The 18,334-nt window shown below is 39.7% G+C and overlaps 1 long non-coding RNA gene across 1 annotated transcript; it reads left to right on the top strand.

The window, feature by feature from the left end:
* The first annotated feature begins 1,207 nt into the window (after positions 1-1,207).
* LOC123031560 lies at positions 1,208-16,435 on the top strand. The gene is made up of 4 exons (XR_006416319.1): positions 1,208-1,295; positions 4,770-4,891; positions 6,098-6,237; positions 13,951-16,435. It is a non-coding gene; the product is annotated as an uncharacterized LOC123031560 (long non-coding RNA).
* Positions 16,436-18,334: the final 1,899 nt, after the last annotated feature.

Below are 18,334 nucleotides of genomic sequence, written 5' to 3'. Positions count from 1 at the left end.
TCCTTGATAGCAAAACAATTCCAGGCAGCTGGGCACAGAATTGATACGCATTAATGCACCCAGAAATCAATCAGCAAATGACCACTGGGACTCCAAAGTACAATGTAAAATCAATATAATTCTGCATATGCCAAATTTGTACACTTACATGGAAAAGGTGATCCTTAACATTTATAAAGCAGTTTTAGAGTATTCACCCGCTCTGTCGTGCTATAATCTTTACAAGAACTTGGTCAGGTAGGCTTGTGTCATTATCCTCCTGCTGATATTGAAAGTGAGTGGCTTCTTTAATGAAGTCTAGCAAGTTAGTTCATGGCAGGTAAATGCTTTACCAGGAATATCTTGATTAATAGCTGAAGCTCTTTGCCACTATGAGCCTTTATTGTGTTCTCATCATTCCCTAATCAAGGTTGTTTAAAAGTTCTGTAAACAAAGTCATGAACCCCTGGTGTTATTTCTATGTCTAACCAGCAATTTTGATGGGGAGTAGGTTGGTTTAGTTTTTGTTTTAGAGCACAGAAAATGTGGCATAAAATTATGAAAGTGAAAGAAAGTGCAATTTTCATTTGAATATTTGTATTATTCTTGTATACCACAGTACCACCTAGAGGTCATGTCATGGAAAAGCAGAAAAGGAAATGCTTGTAGCATTCAGAACCTAGCTCCTCAACAAAACCACACAGTACAGCAGATTAACAGATTGTATAGAAAAGCTTTGTGTTAAAGAAGCTTGAAAGAAATGTTTCAGTCTTGATTAACATAATAGGCTGGAAGACAGGAATGAAAATTAACTATGTGCTTCTGACAAAGTAACTGTTGTAACATATTGCTGTGATCTTGTGCTTGTCAGTTCATGCCCATTTTCACCATTTCTCGAGACTACCCAGATGCATTCAGCTTCATTATTGGTCTCAGCCAATACATTGTGTGCCTCCTCAGTTTATGCAAACCAAAACCTGATCCAGGAAGGGGTCAAAGTGTGTGTGGATGGGGGTGCATCTCTGTAGATCTTTGTGCAAGGTTTTCTAAGCCCATTCCACTGAAGGCGTTTGCAAATCTCCGAGTGATCAGGAACCCTGATAAGGCGGGCTGGTCCTGCAACATTCAGTGTGAAGGGACCATCGCGGCAAACAATCTGGTCCACAAATATTTAGCAGGTTTCCACAACAGAATATGCTGTTTCATTTGTTTGATTTTTCAAACAGGAATTTCCTGAGCTCTGAAAAGAAACAGAAGAGAAATGAGGAAAATGGGAGGAGAATTTTCTGGCAACATTACAAGATGCCATGAAAAAAGTGAGTGAGCTTGCCATGGCAAGTCTGCCCTTAACCCCTAGTGTGGAAGATACCTGCATGTCTCCTAGATTATAATCCCCTCAAGAGTTCCTCTTGAAATTTATAGAGCATTTTGGACAGAGTCAGTGATGTTTAAATAATAAAAACGCATTATAAGGCACCCATCCAAGAATAGCATTGCAGTTCTTTGAACTCCAAAATTCTCAGTAAGTTTCTGCTTTTGATATTCCAAATCCACAAATGATGAGGATTCAGCATATTCTTTGCTATTCTCAAGGATGTACTATTTTCTTGATGGCTGGGGTTAAAAATATGTAGCAAAACCCTTGGTGACAGACCCTCTCCTGCTCCTTCTTCCACAACTTTGTCATCTGCATTGACAAGATGCAGATGACAAAGGTATCTGTAGCAGAAAGCAGGGAGCTGCAGGGAAGAGGGTTATTGTTATTGTTAATTTTATTTCTATACCACACCTTAGCTGAAGCTGTGGACGTCCAGCTTCTCAAGTGGCATCCTTTGGTGGTGAAACCAAAGATCTTGATTCAACCATAAAATGAGAGGGCTGTGCTGATGTCCCCACTCCATATTTATAGAATTCATGGAACCAGGACCTCACCTGTGGGCACTGCCGCTGACTTTCTCCAACCCCACCTTTGACCTCCATGCACTCATCAGAAACTCTGGATGATGTGCCTCTGCAGGAACAGCAGTGTGCATGTTGGCACACCATTTAGAAATGCCACATACCACATGGAGGTTGGGAGCGGGCCTAGCAGGCAGGGCCCCTCTTCTTCTTCCACATGTTCGGTATACTGAGTACACACATATCAGTACACACATGAAGCTGAACATATGCACAGCCCTTGGATGACACTATTAACTGAACTGTTACCTCATATTAGAATGTGCAAAGCTTTTTCTGGTGTTGCCCAAGTATGTGGGTGTGTTGTGGCTGCAGGTAAGGGCAGCTGGGGAATAGACTATGGGGCAGGCTTACCCCACATGGCCTTCCTCAGGTGTTCTTTCAATCTGTAGGGGGTGGGGGCTGAATCTATGTAATACAGAAGACCAAACAAGTATACAGCTGAAAATTTCATCGCATGCTGTACATAGTTCTGCATTTACATTATATGTGAAGAGGCTAGGGAAGAGTGTGCAAGGAAATGTTTTCTAGATCCTTGCTGCCTGGACTGTATATAATGCATATTGTGAAGGCCTGTAGGTGGTGGCTCACTTTTCTGAGTGAAATGTTTTGCATGAGTTTTGAGTTTGCCACTATGGATTCACTAATGATTTCTACTAACTCTCAGCCTTAGTATTTTTCATCTGTAAAATGGGTGTTTTTTCTGGATTGGGTAGTAAATGCTTAATTCCTGACTAATGTGCTGAATGCATTATTATTATGCATGCAGCTTCATGTATAACCTGAATTCACCTGCTTGAACTTTTAGATCTTTACACTTTTGACAAAGTTGGAATTCAGATCAAGTTACACTTATTTGTGTTGACCTGTTATTATATTTCATGGAAGAAATACATGGAATAAATGGTTACATGCATTAGACTTTAAGGCTTAGAAGCATAAAGCATTTTATGGGCCTCACCTCATTACCTCCAAACGCTGGATAATCTAGATTGTATTCTACATTAATTTCCCAGCTCCTCCTCCTCCTCCTCCTCTTTTTCTTCCTCATCCTGTTCTTTTTAAAGCATAAAGTATAATCATTCATTCTTTTTCAAATTTCCCAGCAATTGTAGCCAAAATGCTATCAATCTCCATGCTCATTTATATTGTAAATCTATAACTTCTGTATATGTTTCAGGACCATTAGCATAAATTATTGTATATTATGGTATGGCAGTTTTGAATAAAGGGCCTGATTCCCTTAGTGAGTCTCCAGCACATCAGAAGGGAATGTATCCCATAGTTTGCCAAAGAAACTGGTTTCTGCAATAACAGTTAGGAGCTTCACAGCAAAAGTTCAAGAGATGTACATCAAATCCAATATAAATGTAATCATAATTCTGAAAAAAATCCTTTATCTGCAGCCAAAATACTTGATAAATATTGTTTGGCCACATGACTGAATCCAATGGGCCAGTAAGGAATAAGGAGTTTACTCTAGCCATATTTCCACTGAATAGCAATACAGAGTTTTATTTTGTCCTTCCACCAACCACACATGTGGCATAAGTTTATTCTTTTCAGTGCACACTCGGGAAACATTTGATTGATGAGATAGCCCTTTTTACAGTAAGACCTTTTCCAAATGCAGCTTTACAACCTACATATGAAATGAGCAAAAAATAACATTGGGAAGATACACACTTGCAGGCACCAGATTTTGCTTGGAATGCTGAGCTGAAGAGGCAGTGTCGGGTGGCAGTCAGCAGTCAGTACTGGGACTCAGAAGATCTTGGTTCTAGGCCACACACAGCCATGGAGTTCCTCCGATGACTTGGCCCCTTCACCAACCTCCTTGAATGACTTTGGCCCAGTAATGCACCTCACAGGGCTGAGAATAGATGGGCTATGTAAGCTTGTTGGGGCTTCTCAAAAGAAGATAAAATGTGGGATATGGATGTGATGTAACAACAGCAGCATAAAATTTATTTATTATTTCATGAGATGCGCTTAGGTCTTTCTCACTCACTCGTGTGCCATAATAGTTTGGAAACTTCCACATGCCCTAGAATGCTGTAATATGCATATTCCAAAGCATCTTGCTTACTAGAAATCTGGGGATGGGGAATATATTCACATGTCTGTGCCTCAAAATAGGGACAGAAGGCATAGCTCAAAAACTTTGGGATGTGGCATTAGTATAAAGGGCAACAATGAGCAAGTCAGATCCGAAGTACGATGGGTCCAACATTACAGGCCTTCTCTTTTTTGCTGTTTTTTTTCTTTTTCTTTTTTACTATGACTAACAAACACATCAAATTCACAATCACTTTGCAACCAAAATGATAGGTGGCATCCATGGACTGCTTGGAGATTTTTGTTACAGCTCTTCATAATAGCAAGGCACATTTCTGCCTTGCTGCAGAAATTCTCTGCCGGCTGCAGAATGTTGGGAGTTGTGGAACCTCCATATTCTGAGGAAAGCATAATCATGTCTATGTCCTTGACTTGCATATGCAATGCAATCATGCCATATTTTATAAAAATTAGACATTTTAATTTGGCCTTGGGTGAATTTCCGATGGCGTCACTTTTTTGGCCATGGATATTTGTTGCATCTGCAGGTGCCAAGCCTTTTGTGCTAAAAGTTCTACAGTTTTCCAGTCTTTAACTATTACTCTGGATGCTGCCATGGAATGAACATAATTAATCCTTAGAAGTCATCTTGCATTTTGTTCTTTCTTTATTGCAACAGAGCCAATGCTGATATAAGACAGGATCACACATATATGTATGACTATAAAGTTACTATTTACAATTTCTCTAATGCCTGTCTATTCTTTCTTCAGATTAGTCTTCCAAATTTCCTATGTGGAAAGATACTTGCATGTGGATGGCCATCTGAGAAAAGAAAAAATAGCAATAAGTAATGATGTCACTCAAGTTCTTAATTATCCAGTTTGGAATGCAAGTATGCCTGGCTCAGAAGTAAAACTTGGTTGCACACCTAAACAAACAACATTTCCCCCATGCAAAATAAGCATCCACAAATTTCATTGCATCTGTGATCAGCATTCAGCCAATGTCAGGAACCAGCTGCTTCATAAACACATGGACAATATTTTATCCTCACTGAAACTCTTTTTTATTGCCATGAAAAACATGCTCAAGCAACCTTTCATTTGTGACCTTTTCTGTTTGGCTCAATTCTCCTGATTATTTCTTGAAAACATTTCATATAGTTGCTGTCCAAAACAAAACCTGCTCCTCCCAGGTATCCTGGCTGAGGTGCTGGTGGTGATTTCAGTTTCCAAGTCCCTCTCCACCAAGGTAGGTGCAAGAAACCACAATGGGTGCTATGATATGGCCCGTGTGCCTGGCACCATCAACACAGCTGTGCCATTATTATGAGCTGAAAGGGAACTGTTGAAAAACAGAAACAAAAATTGCTGAAAAAGCTTATATTCCTACTTCATTTCCAAACTGAGTTTCTCTGTTGCTAATAATAAATAGTCTAGGAAGCCCAACATTTAAATCAAAAATAATTTAAGAGCAGAATGCTTGAAAGCAAGCAAGCACAAGACATCTCAAAGCTCTTTCTTTCCAACATGGTAACAAAAAGATGTTAGCTTAACATTCCAATTAGCTTAATTAAGCACTCAAAAATTCAACAATTTTAGACAGATAACATCTTTAGCGAATTTTATAGCATAACCAATGGAATTAAAAATTAAAGACTCTTAAGTTGTGGCTTTGCTTAGTAAAGACAGAAAAGAATTCTCGGGCATTTTGTAATCAAGTCGGTTGTTCATAAAATGTTACTTAGATAAGCCTTAATGAATGTTTGCATGGGCAAATGTTTTACATAAATGCTTCTGTCATTTGTACATTAGCATTCCCAGGTTGGCACCCAATTTCAGAACAGAATACAAAAAATTCAAGAAAACATAATAAAACAACCATTTAACAATAATAATGTTACTGCAGAGTACAGAACAAAACCGTGGCATAATCAGTAAAAGTTCCAATACAGCTTTAAAGGAAGTTAAAAAGAAAAGCTGGGGGAAATCCATGGTACTGACATTGTAGCAAAGTAGACACTGAGCGGCCTTCCTCAGGGAAGGCACTCTGTACAACTTGGGATTATACTACTTGACAAAATGCTTCTCCCATTCAGAGAACATTATATGATCTACAGTTGAGGCCTTCCACTGAGTACCCACAAGGTTTGCCTTTTGAGTGGTGTCCCCCAATTATGGAATGTTGTCTCCACTGAAGCCCACCCCGCATCAACATTACCATCTTTTCATCACTGAGGTAAGACTGCCTTCTACACCTAAAGCATTTAAAACATAAGATGGGACATGTCAGCTAGTTTAACCGGTCTTGTTTTGTTTGTTTGTTTGTTTAGTTTTAGCTGTCAAAATGGATTAAATTTTTTAAAATTGAGATTTTATCTGCCTTCTAAGCTGTCTTTCACTATTGTATTTGTATTTTGTGAATTGCTGTGAACCTCCTGGAGAGTTTTAGTTATTGGGCAGTAATGAAATGCAATGCAATGGAATGAAATACAGGCAGAGGATTCCATGAGGATGGTCCTACCCTCTAGTCGCTACACGTTTTTCCTCAAGAGTGGAGCAGATGCCGATCTCAGAGCACAGGCTAATGCTTTGGCATATTTCCCAACAAATTAATCAATTTAATTTTAATTAAATTTATTTCCCATCCATCTAGTCTCTATTCACACACACGCACGCACGCACGCACATGGAGCGAGGGAGGGAGGAAGGGAGAGAACTGTGCACAGAACTTTTCAGTGCAGCTTAATCTCCAGATTGTTTTCTATATTTGCAAAATGATTCTTCTCAGAAAAAAAATGTCCCCATCCTAAATGTGGACTACAGGAGTATGCGCACTCCTTGCTGGATTGGGTCCACGCATGCCCCACACACTGTGCTCAGCCTTGATTGTGTGAATTGTTTCTTTGGGCATCCAGAAATGGGATCCAGGCCCTACTTTGATCCCCTTTCCCACCCAAAGACTGGAACAGTGAAAGTTGAGCAGCCTCCCAAGCTGCTCGATACAGGCCTGTGCATGAAGAAGCAATTAGGACAGAAAGAAATCTCAAATCACATTGGAGTATTCAAATATAAATTACGATGCAAAACACAGAATACTCAGTGCACCATCACATCAAAACATTAATGTGAATTGGCTCTTTAAAGGATGACATGCCCAGTTCTTCTTCTTTTCCTCCACCATCACTTCCTTCTCCTCCTCTTCTTCCTTCCAGGAAATGGATTGTGCTATGCATACTATTTTGGCCATTCACGCATTTCTTTTCTGTTGAAGAGATATTTCAGCCTACTATGAATCTTCTATGAGATCACCATAATTCTAATACTATGAAGCCTAGGGCAATGGAAAGGGAAAAACCATCAGTCCTTCCATCTCTGACATTTTTTCAATTCAAACCACACCCAACAGTTCACATTTGAAACATTAGCTGAGATATTTTTATAGCCTGCTCTGTCAATAAAATCGTATTTTCTTCCTCTTTGTATCTGCAATTCTTAGTTCTTAAACAGGCTCAGAAGACTAGAGTTTGTTTGGAAATTGTCCAATATGAAATGCAAACACCAATATTTATAACACAGAAACACTTTTTTTTAACAGCATGAAGGCCTTTCTATTTAAGAGTAGGGTTTATAATGACTGTTGTCCATCAATGCAGAGCTACTTTCTTGCCAAGGATCTTTATTGTTTCTTTCTTATTACATGGTATAACAGTTCTTTGGTACTCATTTCCTGAAGAAGATTACTTTTCAGTATCAAACTTCGCTAAAGGGCCTTTTTCAAGCCAAGGTCTGCTAACCTGTATTGCAGCAAGGCAGGGCAGCTTTCCAGTCATCGCAGACTACTAAGAAAAATAGCTGCAGCTCTTCTTTCTTTTCATATTTACTGCTGTTTATGATCGCAGGCTGCACTTACCTCAGAATCACCGGGGTTGTTTGCAATGAAATACAAAACCAAGAAAAACTTGGCTGGTTTGGAGTTTCATTTACAAAATCAGACTCTGGCCAGTTTCCCCCCACCCCGCCCTGAAGGTTTGCAACCTTTTGGAGTAAACGTCAGCCCAGTTGTGAGTGAACTTGAGCAGATTTATGGATTTGACACCGAAACTAGAGATGGCTTAAATAAACACACAGATTTTTTTAAAGGAATCTGGATCCATAATGGGTCAAGGGACTGTTGTAAATTATGAGAAGGGGACTTAACCAGATATTAGCTTCAAATTTGATAGTATAGCTATCGCAGGAGCTAGTCACATCACACTTCAGCACAAAAAAAGACAGAATTCAAAGGTAGCCACAAAAGGATGTAATAATGAAGGTTTAGCAGACCTAGTTGGCATAAACAGCACAGGGAGTGGTAAGGGTATTCCTGGGCTACCCCCTTTTAGACTGCATGTTGCCCAGGAAAATCTCTCTGCAAAAAACTCTAAATAAATAAAAATGACATCTGCTTAAATAAAAATAACATCGTATGGAAAGAACTAGAATGACTTTGCCCTTAAAAATACTACAGTCTGAGGTGAGAAGCACATTTGCTGTTGAAAATTTACAGAATGAGAATCTTCAGGAGTTAAACAGAATTTGCTCAGCACCGTGAACTCTTATTATAACTGTTCACCAAGTTATAAGGGTGTAATCCACATGCACTTATGGATACATCTGCACATGCTCAGTGGAGAAGGTTATGAGAGTGAAGGTTATAAGAGTGCCCACCATCATTATGGGCAGGAAAGTGAAGTTCCACCATCAGTGGAGTTGGGGGAGGACTTTGGGTGTTGCCTGCTTGGTGTGTAAGAAAGGGCTTGAAACGTTCCTTTATGGGGGGAAATGACAGCCATTTTCTCTAGAAGAATGCTCTACTAAGACTGTGATGAAGGAAGCAAAGATCTACCTACTTTCATGTGGTAGCCAAGAAATTTGCAAGACAAAGAGAGCCGCAATGTAAAGACTACCTTAAGATAACCCTATTTAAAATTTAAATGGGAAGATATAGGTATGTATGTCTATATCTATGTATGCATATATGTGTGATTAAGCAAGATATCATTTACAAGATATGATAAAATTACTTGCTTTCGCATCAATTTGCTGTGAGTCCCTCTAGGGGGCCCATATTAGAACACATAAGCAAAGGATGAAGAGCGCTATTTGGTTACCATGGCCCTATCATGAGGCAGATGGAGGCAGCCACCTCAGGCCACAGGAGCTATGGAGGAGCTGGAAGGTTGCCAGTGATGGCCCTGCCGATGCCTTCTCCCCAGCAATTCCCCCTCAGCCAGCACTGTGATGGTGCTGAGTTTTGCCGGTGGATGTCCTGGAGTAGCAACTTTCTCCCAGTGTGTTACAGGCAGCATAGATCGGGAAAGGCCCCTGACCAAGCAGGTGGACAAAGAAGCAGCCAGTCCAGGCCTCATGGTTCAGCAGGCGCTGATTGTGCTGCTTCTCCACATTTACTTGAGCCTAAAGCAAAGAGCAGCCAGGCCCAGCAGTGGTTGGGTGTTTGCATGATGCTCTCTCCCCAAGGCTTCCCGGCTGCCCTTGGGTCCTTTGGAGGTCCCTGTCTGGTTGTTAGTGTTCGAGCTCGGAAAGCTTCTGAATATAGCCAGGAGGAAGGCAGAGATACCACCTTGTCTTTTGCCTGTGGCATCAAAATATCTTAGATAGTACTAGTTCCCTTGGCTTCATCTCAGGTGGTACTCAGAACTCCTTCCTTGCATGTACATACACCTTGGTTCTTGTACTCATTATGCTTTCCTTAAAAGAAAAGAAGAATTTCCTTTGTTAATGTCTACTTTTCATTCATCTTCCTGATGTAGTCATGACCATAGCAATGTCCAAAACCTTCTCTGAAGTCTCCCTACCTTGTTTGTGAACTTTTTAATATGAAGCATTTATTTCCTGCTTGGAATTCCCTACTCACAGTTCTTTATGGATTCTTTGGATGTCATCAGGATCTTCCAGGGTTTTTTTCTTTAAAAAAGGGAAAGTCTGGCACTACATTGTAAAATACAAAATAAAACTCTTTCAACTTGTGTATTTGTGCTATTCCACTATACCACAGTGACACTAGAAGTTATATGGTGGAAAAGCAAGAAAGGAAACAGTCTTTGGGTAGCACTTGGATCTCAGTTTCACAATGAAACTCAGAGTGGATGCAGCTGATTAACATCTTCAAGTAGGAAAGCTCTAAACTGGTAGGTGACTCTACTCTCTGTTTTTTCATCTATCATTGGTTTGAGGCTTTTGGTGCTCTGCACATCTCTTCAGCTCTTCCTATAGACAGCTGCATCAGTTTGAATGGAATATGATCTTGAGAGAATGAATCCCTCACTCAATATGTTGCACACCTGTTTTTGACCAAGGGAAGGGAAGCTGAGTCCCCCAGAGCAGTGAAGCTAAAGCTTTGCTGTAATATTTTTCTGTTTATCTTCACTCAGTATCAGATGCTCCACGTATATACCAGCTGGAATAATATGGTACTTCAGTGCTCCTGCCCACCTACTAATAAAAGCTATGCAGTTGACTCTGTAGCTCCTATAGGTTGTGGTTCTGTAATCCAGTAAACAGATAAAGGCTGGTAGTCATTCATACAGGGGTGGGCAATATGTCAGCCTCTGAATGTTTTGGCCTGCAACTTCCATCGGCCCTAGCCAGCATCACCAATGGGGAAGGATGATGGGACAGAGCTGAAGACTGAAACATTTGGAAGGTCTCAAGTCACCCACCCTGCTTTATACAATCTGAAAACCACTCTTCTTCCAGAGCTGAGGAATATAATGTACCAGTAAAGACAACTCCCATCATTTCATTTGTTTCTGCCAATGTAATCATACCTTTGTCTTAAGACTTTTTTCTTTAGTTTTATACATTTGGGCAAAATGCTTAATATGAGCTCATATACTGGACAGGAATTCAAGCAGGCATTTGTGGCTTTTGATTATAGCTGTGACACTTGCTTCTGTGTGAGGATTTTAGTAGTGCCAAGCTTCTTGTGATCTGAGGCTGTTGCCTGAGGAATATGCTTGTGCAGTCAGGTTTTCATGTATTCTTTTCTTCTGCTACACTTCTTAGCTGCTTTGCAGGCTCTTGCCTAGCCCTGCATACTTCCAGATCTTTTTCAGCAATCTGACCGTTGAATGTATCTCACATCATGCCATACTTTGCCATCTTTATTCCACATACATATGTTAATGAGTGATTCACACAGCACCCCACATCCTGAAGTTTGTAACAGTGTTCTATCATACCATGCCTTTTCTTTTATGTCAAGTTATAGTCAAGAATTTCTTTCACAAGAAATGTTTTTTGGGATGCTTCCACCTTTCCCAGAATGGTATCCTCAAGATGCTGTTAACCTACAGCTTGCAGCACTCCTGATCTTTCACCTTCTAGGCTGGAGGTGACAGGAGTCAAAAGTCCAAAACATCCAGAAAGTTCCAGGTTGGGGAAAGCTGCTTCAAATATAGTAACCAAAACTTGATTCCCCCACAAAGGATTGTCATTGAAGCTGAAAAGTATTAAATACTGCATCACTAGCATATAAAGAAATAGTGCTTATTGAATTATCTCATCTTTCTTTATTATGTATTTATTTATTACATTTTATGCTCCACTTGCAGTGCAGTACAACATAAAATCTTGATTCCACCTTCTCCAATTCTCTACAGCATTAACTTCAAAGCCCAGATTTCTTGTAACTGCTGCTTTAGCTGCTCTCATCTGTTTTATGTTCACTCCTTTACTTTCAGTTTCTCTTATGTCACCATGTAATATTTGCTGTTGCAGACACTGTAAAATAAAGTCCCAGCAGAGAAGTGTGGAATACGCTAATCTTAGGTAATACATCCAAATGGCTGCTGCTTGTGATTAATTTGCTGTGGTATTGCTCAGAAATATTTCCCTCCCTCAGGCGTTCAGCAAGTTCATCACTCCCATTATCACTAGAGGAAAAATGAACCTGAAAAGAAGTTAGGAACAAAGCCAGAAACTTCTTTGTGGATCTCCTAATTTTGTGGATTCTGAAAATAAGAAAGCCTTCTGCCTAATTTGAGCCTTGTGAAATTTGGAGATCTCAAAGTATTTGGCAGCAGAAGAGGGGAGATCTTAAAGGCTCAGTCTTTATGAAGCGGGACTAAGGGCTATTGCACAAAAGGCATTGGCCATTGGCTCATGGGAAAAGCCACCAGGAAGACACAGCTGCTGGTGGGTGGAGCCAGAGACAGAAAATAAAGGGTGGGGTTTGCAGGACTGCACAGTTTGTTTAATGCCTCTTGCTCTCTGCCACCCACATGAAATTAGACTGCATTCTAATTAGGTTCACCACCCCAAGAGTAGAAGGTCACTAAGTTCCACATAAATCAGAGAACTGAATACAACCTCTTGCTGTTAGGAGCTTTCATACTTGCCTAATTAGATTCAATATAGACACGGACCCAAACTAAAAATATTTTGATACCTTATAAAATTTATTGCAATTTATAGTCAAGATAAAGTGTTTATCTTCTTTCTGTTTAGCCTAAGGATCCTTGACATTTCTAGTTTAATACTAAAGAGTAAGTCCTATTACTGTAACACTGACAACTCTCTTAGGACTTCTCCACATAAGGCTTTTAACCTACCTTAACTGAATCTTCTGCTTCCTAATTCTTTGCAGAATTAAGATCAGCTCCTTTACATGATTTTCCCCTCCCCAGGGTAGGGGTGTCCTTCTCTGCCTTTCTGTATGTTTCATTACACAGCCACAAGATAGCAGTGTGATATAGCAGAACTGTGAAAATCATTTCATTCAGTAATGCTCCACTTGCCTCCATTTAAAAAAGATGCAAACATGCTTGGGAAGCACAATAGAGGCCTTGACTCCAATCAGAAAAAGCACCACAAACTACAGTGAGAGAGAAATCGTGAGCGCACAATAAATGTCTTGCAAAGAAGCCTAAACTTGCCCAGTCTGCCACAGCTACACCAGAAATAATGTAGAAAACCAGAAAACTCTTTTAAAGAGCAGATTGCAAAAATGCTATTCATCTCTTAACCTTGATTTCATTCATTTAGATTTTTCGGAATAGAAATGATCTTTTTTAGAAATTATAAAAGAAAATAAAAATTGAATGCTGGGTAAAATTAGCCAAAACCAAATCAGCAAGGAGACAACCATTTTCCGTCAGGTGAAAAGGTGAAATAAAATTGTCTTGGTAATTCATCCAAAACTTAAAAAAGGAGAGACCCGACTATACTGCTAGAGAAAAAGGGTCCATAACTTGGGTGCCATGAGAGACACGGCCCTTTCTCCCATTGTGACCCAGCCAGTTGGACACAGAACAAGGCCCTTCCAATCACTGAAGGCTTTGTAGATTTAAAAAACCCTGCACATTAGTTTGATGGTTTGTTTATGTAATCTGGGTGGTTTTCTCTCTTGTGAAATTATGTCACAAATCTGTCTATGAAGACATTGGCATAGGCCGCAGAGTAGACAAATGACAAAACATTGTTTATTACTTCCTAATGGCACTTTTCCGTTTATTTATTTTTGTAACTTTAAAAAATCCATATGGTGAGCATGCGTTACAAAGCTTCTCACATCACCTAACAGCCCCTTGTTAACATATGGTCTCCTAAATGTAGATGTTCATCAGCTTGACTTTTTTTAAAGCTACTAGTAAAACATAACTAAATATGAAACAGATGCCCAAGTGCACCTTGGGATAAATGTATTATGGAGAGAAAACCATCCCATGTCTCTTCAGCATTGCATTCAAATGTAGCTAGTTTTAAAAAACAAGCCCAAAATGTGGCCATGTGGCATACACCTGCTTCCTGACCGCAGAGCAGTTTAAAAAGGTGTGTGTGCGTGTTTATCTTCTGCATTGTTCATTTTCATTTGTAGGTTGCATGCTAAGCCAGTAGCTGCAAGGTCTTATGGGCATTTTTAAGATAACGAGTTCTGAATCTCTTTCAGAGACTGCCTGAGCACCGGAAGGGCTTTTGAGTACTGGGCAATGCTGAAGGCAAAAGAGGCAGAGCCAGAGGGGCCAGAGGTACTGTGTTTACTGCCACTAACTGAGGGGCATTTCACCGTTTTATAATGGGGTGGGGGGAATGTACAAAAGCCAGGAAACTACCAAGTATTTGAAGGAAGAGGGGAATGCGCCTTCATAAAGGGGTTGTGTGTGATCCTCTGGAGAAATCAAGGGCATCTGATTGGAGGTTGTGCAGAGCTGTTTTCAATAATAGGAAAAAATATGACAATTCACAAAACAACAAATTTTATACACTTGTTGGTCCTAACACTTCTCTCTTTCTCGGCATACAAAGTGATTTAGGGCACAGTGCTAAACATAATGCTAAATGTTGTAAGCCATCCTGAGATTGTTGTAAAGGACGGCATATAAATGTTTTAAATAAATAATTAAAATAATCACACAGGGAAAAGGTCTGCGACTCTCAGCATGTCCCAGCCAGCCTACTGATTGAGGCATGTTGGGAAATGTATGGTCAATCAGGGAAAGGATTGTGCTGGCAACTAGCCTTCAGGATACACAAAAGTCCAGAAAATGTGTTCATTCAATACTTAATTATTAAGTTTCTTTATCATATCAGGTGAAGAAGGCCAGGAGAACTGATGCCTTTAAATTAGGATTAGATAGCTTTCTGAAGGATAGTATCATCAAAGGTTTGTGATCATCTTACTTAAAAAATGAAGCTACTCATGGGCTCAGTGAAAATCTCAATCAACCACCATGAGATGATTCCATTCTTTGAGATGATGCAAAAATCAGTACTTATTCAAAGCAAGTGAGAACTCACTTCCACACTCCAGAAACTTCAACATTTTAAAATATAAAGAATGGGAAGGGATTATGTTCTATAGTTCATTTAAAAAGTCATGACCAGTGTCCCTCTGTGACCATCTGATCAAATAAGGCAAGCAACTTTCATATAATATAAAATAAAATTCAATTTTAAATCTATATTAATTCATGAACTCACCACTATGTTTGCCACCCCAAGTTGATTGGCACAAACGTCGTTTCATGCTGACCTTTTAACTAAAGGGTTCAATGCATATCAATATCAGAAGTAAATCCATTCTTTAGACACTGTTGGAAGGTCATTCCCAAATAATTTATGCCACAATCTGAGCATATTGTTAATAATACATAAGACCATGTCAGTATCAATTGAAAAAGTCAAATGACACAGATTTCAGCATGGATAAATGGCCATGTGAATTGGTTTTGGTTCATATTCTGTCATGACAGCCTCATACACCTTACTTGAAAATAAATGGAAGTCTCACAGATTGATTTCAGGTTTCAGCTAGTCTCAAATAAATGTTCATAGTTTCCCCTGTCAGAGTATGCCTCATGTTGACATGGGCACTGCCTGAGCGAAAACTTGATTTGCTCTAACATACTGACCCATACATTGGCTTTGTTTCTCTGTATCAATTCTAAAATCCTAAGCTTTTAAACTTTTTAAAAAGATAAAATGCAAGCTGGTGTAACTAACTTGAGTTGAACAAAATTTTTAATTTCAGAAATCAAAGGTCCAGTTTTTTAAATCTAATTTCCATTATATGCTGTCAATTCAGAGGTAAGATCTAAATGTTAGCATTTCTGTTGCCAGTAAAGGGATCTTAATGTTGCAGTCTAAACATTTCATCTACCTCTCCATATTTCTATTCCCACTATTCAGTTCTAACATCTCACAGTCCATTGACTTCCATCAACAGCACTTTAGGTCAATCAGGGAATTCATCCACATGGAGAGAATTCTGTATGCTTCAGATCTGAGAGTTCAGTTCAACAGCAGCCTTGTGCTAACCAGGGGTGAGTCTATCTGCATTTTCTCATGCATTTGGGTTTCACAGGTATTCAGCACCTGAACAGACATATAGTGGTTCTGTGAAAGATGCGCTTGAGATGAGGGGAACTTTGAGCAGGTAATAAACAGAGAGTAAAGCATGCTAGCAGAGGCAAACATTCTATTCAGCATCACTTCATTGTTCAGTTATTAACAAATGTTGGCAAGATATCCACAAATATTAGGCATATCACTTTCATATTGAGGGTTGAGCATGGGCTTCCTTTCCAGTTAAGGTCACTCAAGGAGGCATAAACCAATTTTGTTCCAATTCAGATTGTAGTCACGGACTATAAATATGTTGTTTATTCATGAAATTATTATATTGTATTCAGCAACTACTTTTAAAGTGGCACACAATACGGTAATTTAAATCTTAATAAGGACAACCAGAGTCTTGTGACACCTTGAGCTCTAGCCCTTTAGCCTAAGTCTTCATTCGTACTTTCCCCAAAACTCTTTGTGGCTTGTGCTGCAACGAACTAACACTGCTATTCCTAAAATAGTATTGAAACAACAGTAAAACTTAAAGCGAACAAGAGTTGGATCCAGAATCTGCCTTCTGTGAGAGGATGCACTCCCACCTACCACAGCCCATCCCCTGCCTCTCCATAGCATTGCCTGAGTGTAGGAGAGGCTGCCATGCACAGACAACCCAAACGTGACCAAATAAAGGATTAACAATTTGCTCCTCTTTCAGGAAACCCAAAATCAGCTGCCTGACCTACAGCTCATTCGGACTAACAGTATGCCTGGCTCCAAAAGTGCTTTACATATATTGACTATTAAAATGGCTGCTAGTTTGAGAGTTTGGACCTCTGTACATCCGATTTATTTTTTACATTTATACCCCCACCTTCCTTCCTATGAGCTACCTAAGTCAGGAAGGGAAGGCCTTTAGAGACCAACTCCAGCATTTTAACCTCCACACTCCAGTGGTTCTATAATTTGTCTCTAAGCTAGAATAGCATTTAAATAAAAATACAGTCACAGTATTTGAGTTAGTTGGTCTCCCAGTCTAGCACTGTGCACCAACTGAATTGCAGCCCTTACTCCCTGCAGAATGGGGAGCACGGTGCTATCATTAGGCACAGTGGGTCTCGGTCCTGGCTGCAAAGCCTGACCTTTATTGTAATCCTGCTAGCTATCCATTAATTCTGATATCGATACCCTATTTATAATCATTCTGTTGTGCAGGGCATGCATCCAAAGAAACACTAAAGAAATTCTTGGAATAAATGGCATTTCAGCAAACAGAATGGTCAGCAAATTTGATTTCGTTATGCGAGCTATGCATATGTTCTTTAATTTCATGCTCCACGATGGAACACAAATACATACCAAATTACAATGGAGCCCCTATGTGTTATAGTATATCCATAACAGAATTAGACTTCAAGTATTCAGTATAGTGAGTGTGACCAATACATGCAGAGGGGAAAATTAATGTGGAAATTTAGCACAGGAAGCGGTGCTGTGAATTTGAACAAATCCTTTATAAGCTGAATTACGGAGCCAAAATACTAGTGCTTAGACGAAGTGTCTTGACCATTGGTAATGGAACATTATCGTATATGCACATTTCTGGAGTGATACACCTGTGAAAATATTTAAGCTTGGTATGCACATTACATTTACCTTTCTTGCCAAACTATTATAGAAATTGCTGTTATGTGCTGTCGAGTCATCTAGACTTCTGGTAACCCTATGGATAAAAACTCTCCAAAATGTCCTGTCCATGACAGTCCCACTCTGTTCTTCTAAGTACAAGGCTGTGGCTTCCTTTATGGATTTGATGAATCTCATATTAGGTCTTGCTTTTCTTCTTCTGCCTTTGACTTTCTCTAGTAGGAGTGCCTTCTCCAGAGATGAGCCTTCTCATGATGTGCCCAAAGTATGACAGCCTCAGCTTTGTCATTTTTGCTTCTAGAGAAAGCTCTGGTTTGATTTGATCCAGGACCCACTTGTTCTGTCAGTCAAGGGTATTCGCAAAGGTCTCCACCAGTGCCGTGTTTCAAACACATACATTTTCTTCCTGTTGGCATTCTTCATTGTCCAGCATTCACACCTATACATTGTCATTGGGAATGCAATAGTATGGATGATTTTAGCCTTGGTTGCCAGTGAAATGTCCTTACACTTGATGTTCTTTTCTACTTCCTTCATTGCTGCTCTTCCAAGTCTCAGTCTTCTTTTAATTCCTTGCCTGCAGTCTATTTGAATCAGTGACTGAGCCAAGGTATGTAAAATCTTTCACAACGTTGATTTCTTCACTGTTAATAGTAAAGTTCTGAAATTCTTTGCTATGCTTTTTGTTTTCTTACTATTCATCTGCAGTCCTCAGGAGCCATTTCAAATCATTGCTGCTGTCTGCCAGTAGTATGGTGTCATCTGCCTGTCTTAAATATTGATGTGTCTTCCACTAATTTTCACTCCTTCCCCTGAGGCTAATGCAGCTTTCCTTATGATATGCTCCG

This window comes from Varanus komodoensis, unplaced genomic scaffold (assembly GCF_004798865.1).
Source record: "Varanus komodoensis strain SLA01 unplaced genomic scaffold, ASM479886v1 scaffold5, whole genome shotgun sequence".
NCBI lineage: Eukaryota > Metazoa > Chordata > Lepidosauria > Squamata > Varanidae > Varanus > Varanus komodoensis.
This window is presented reverse-complemented; position numbering and strand designations above follow the sequence as displayed.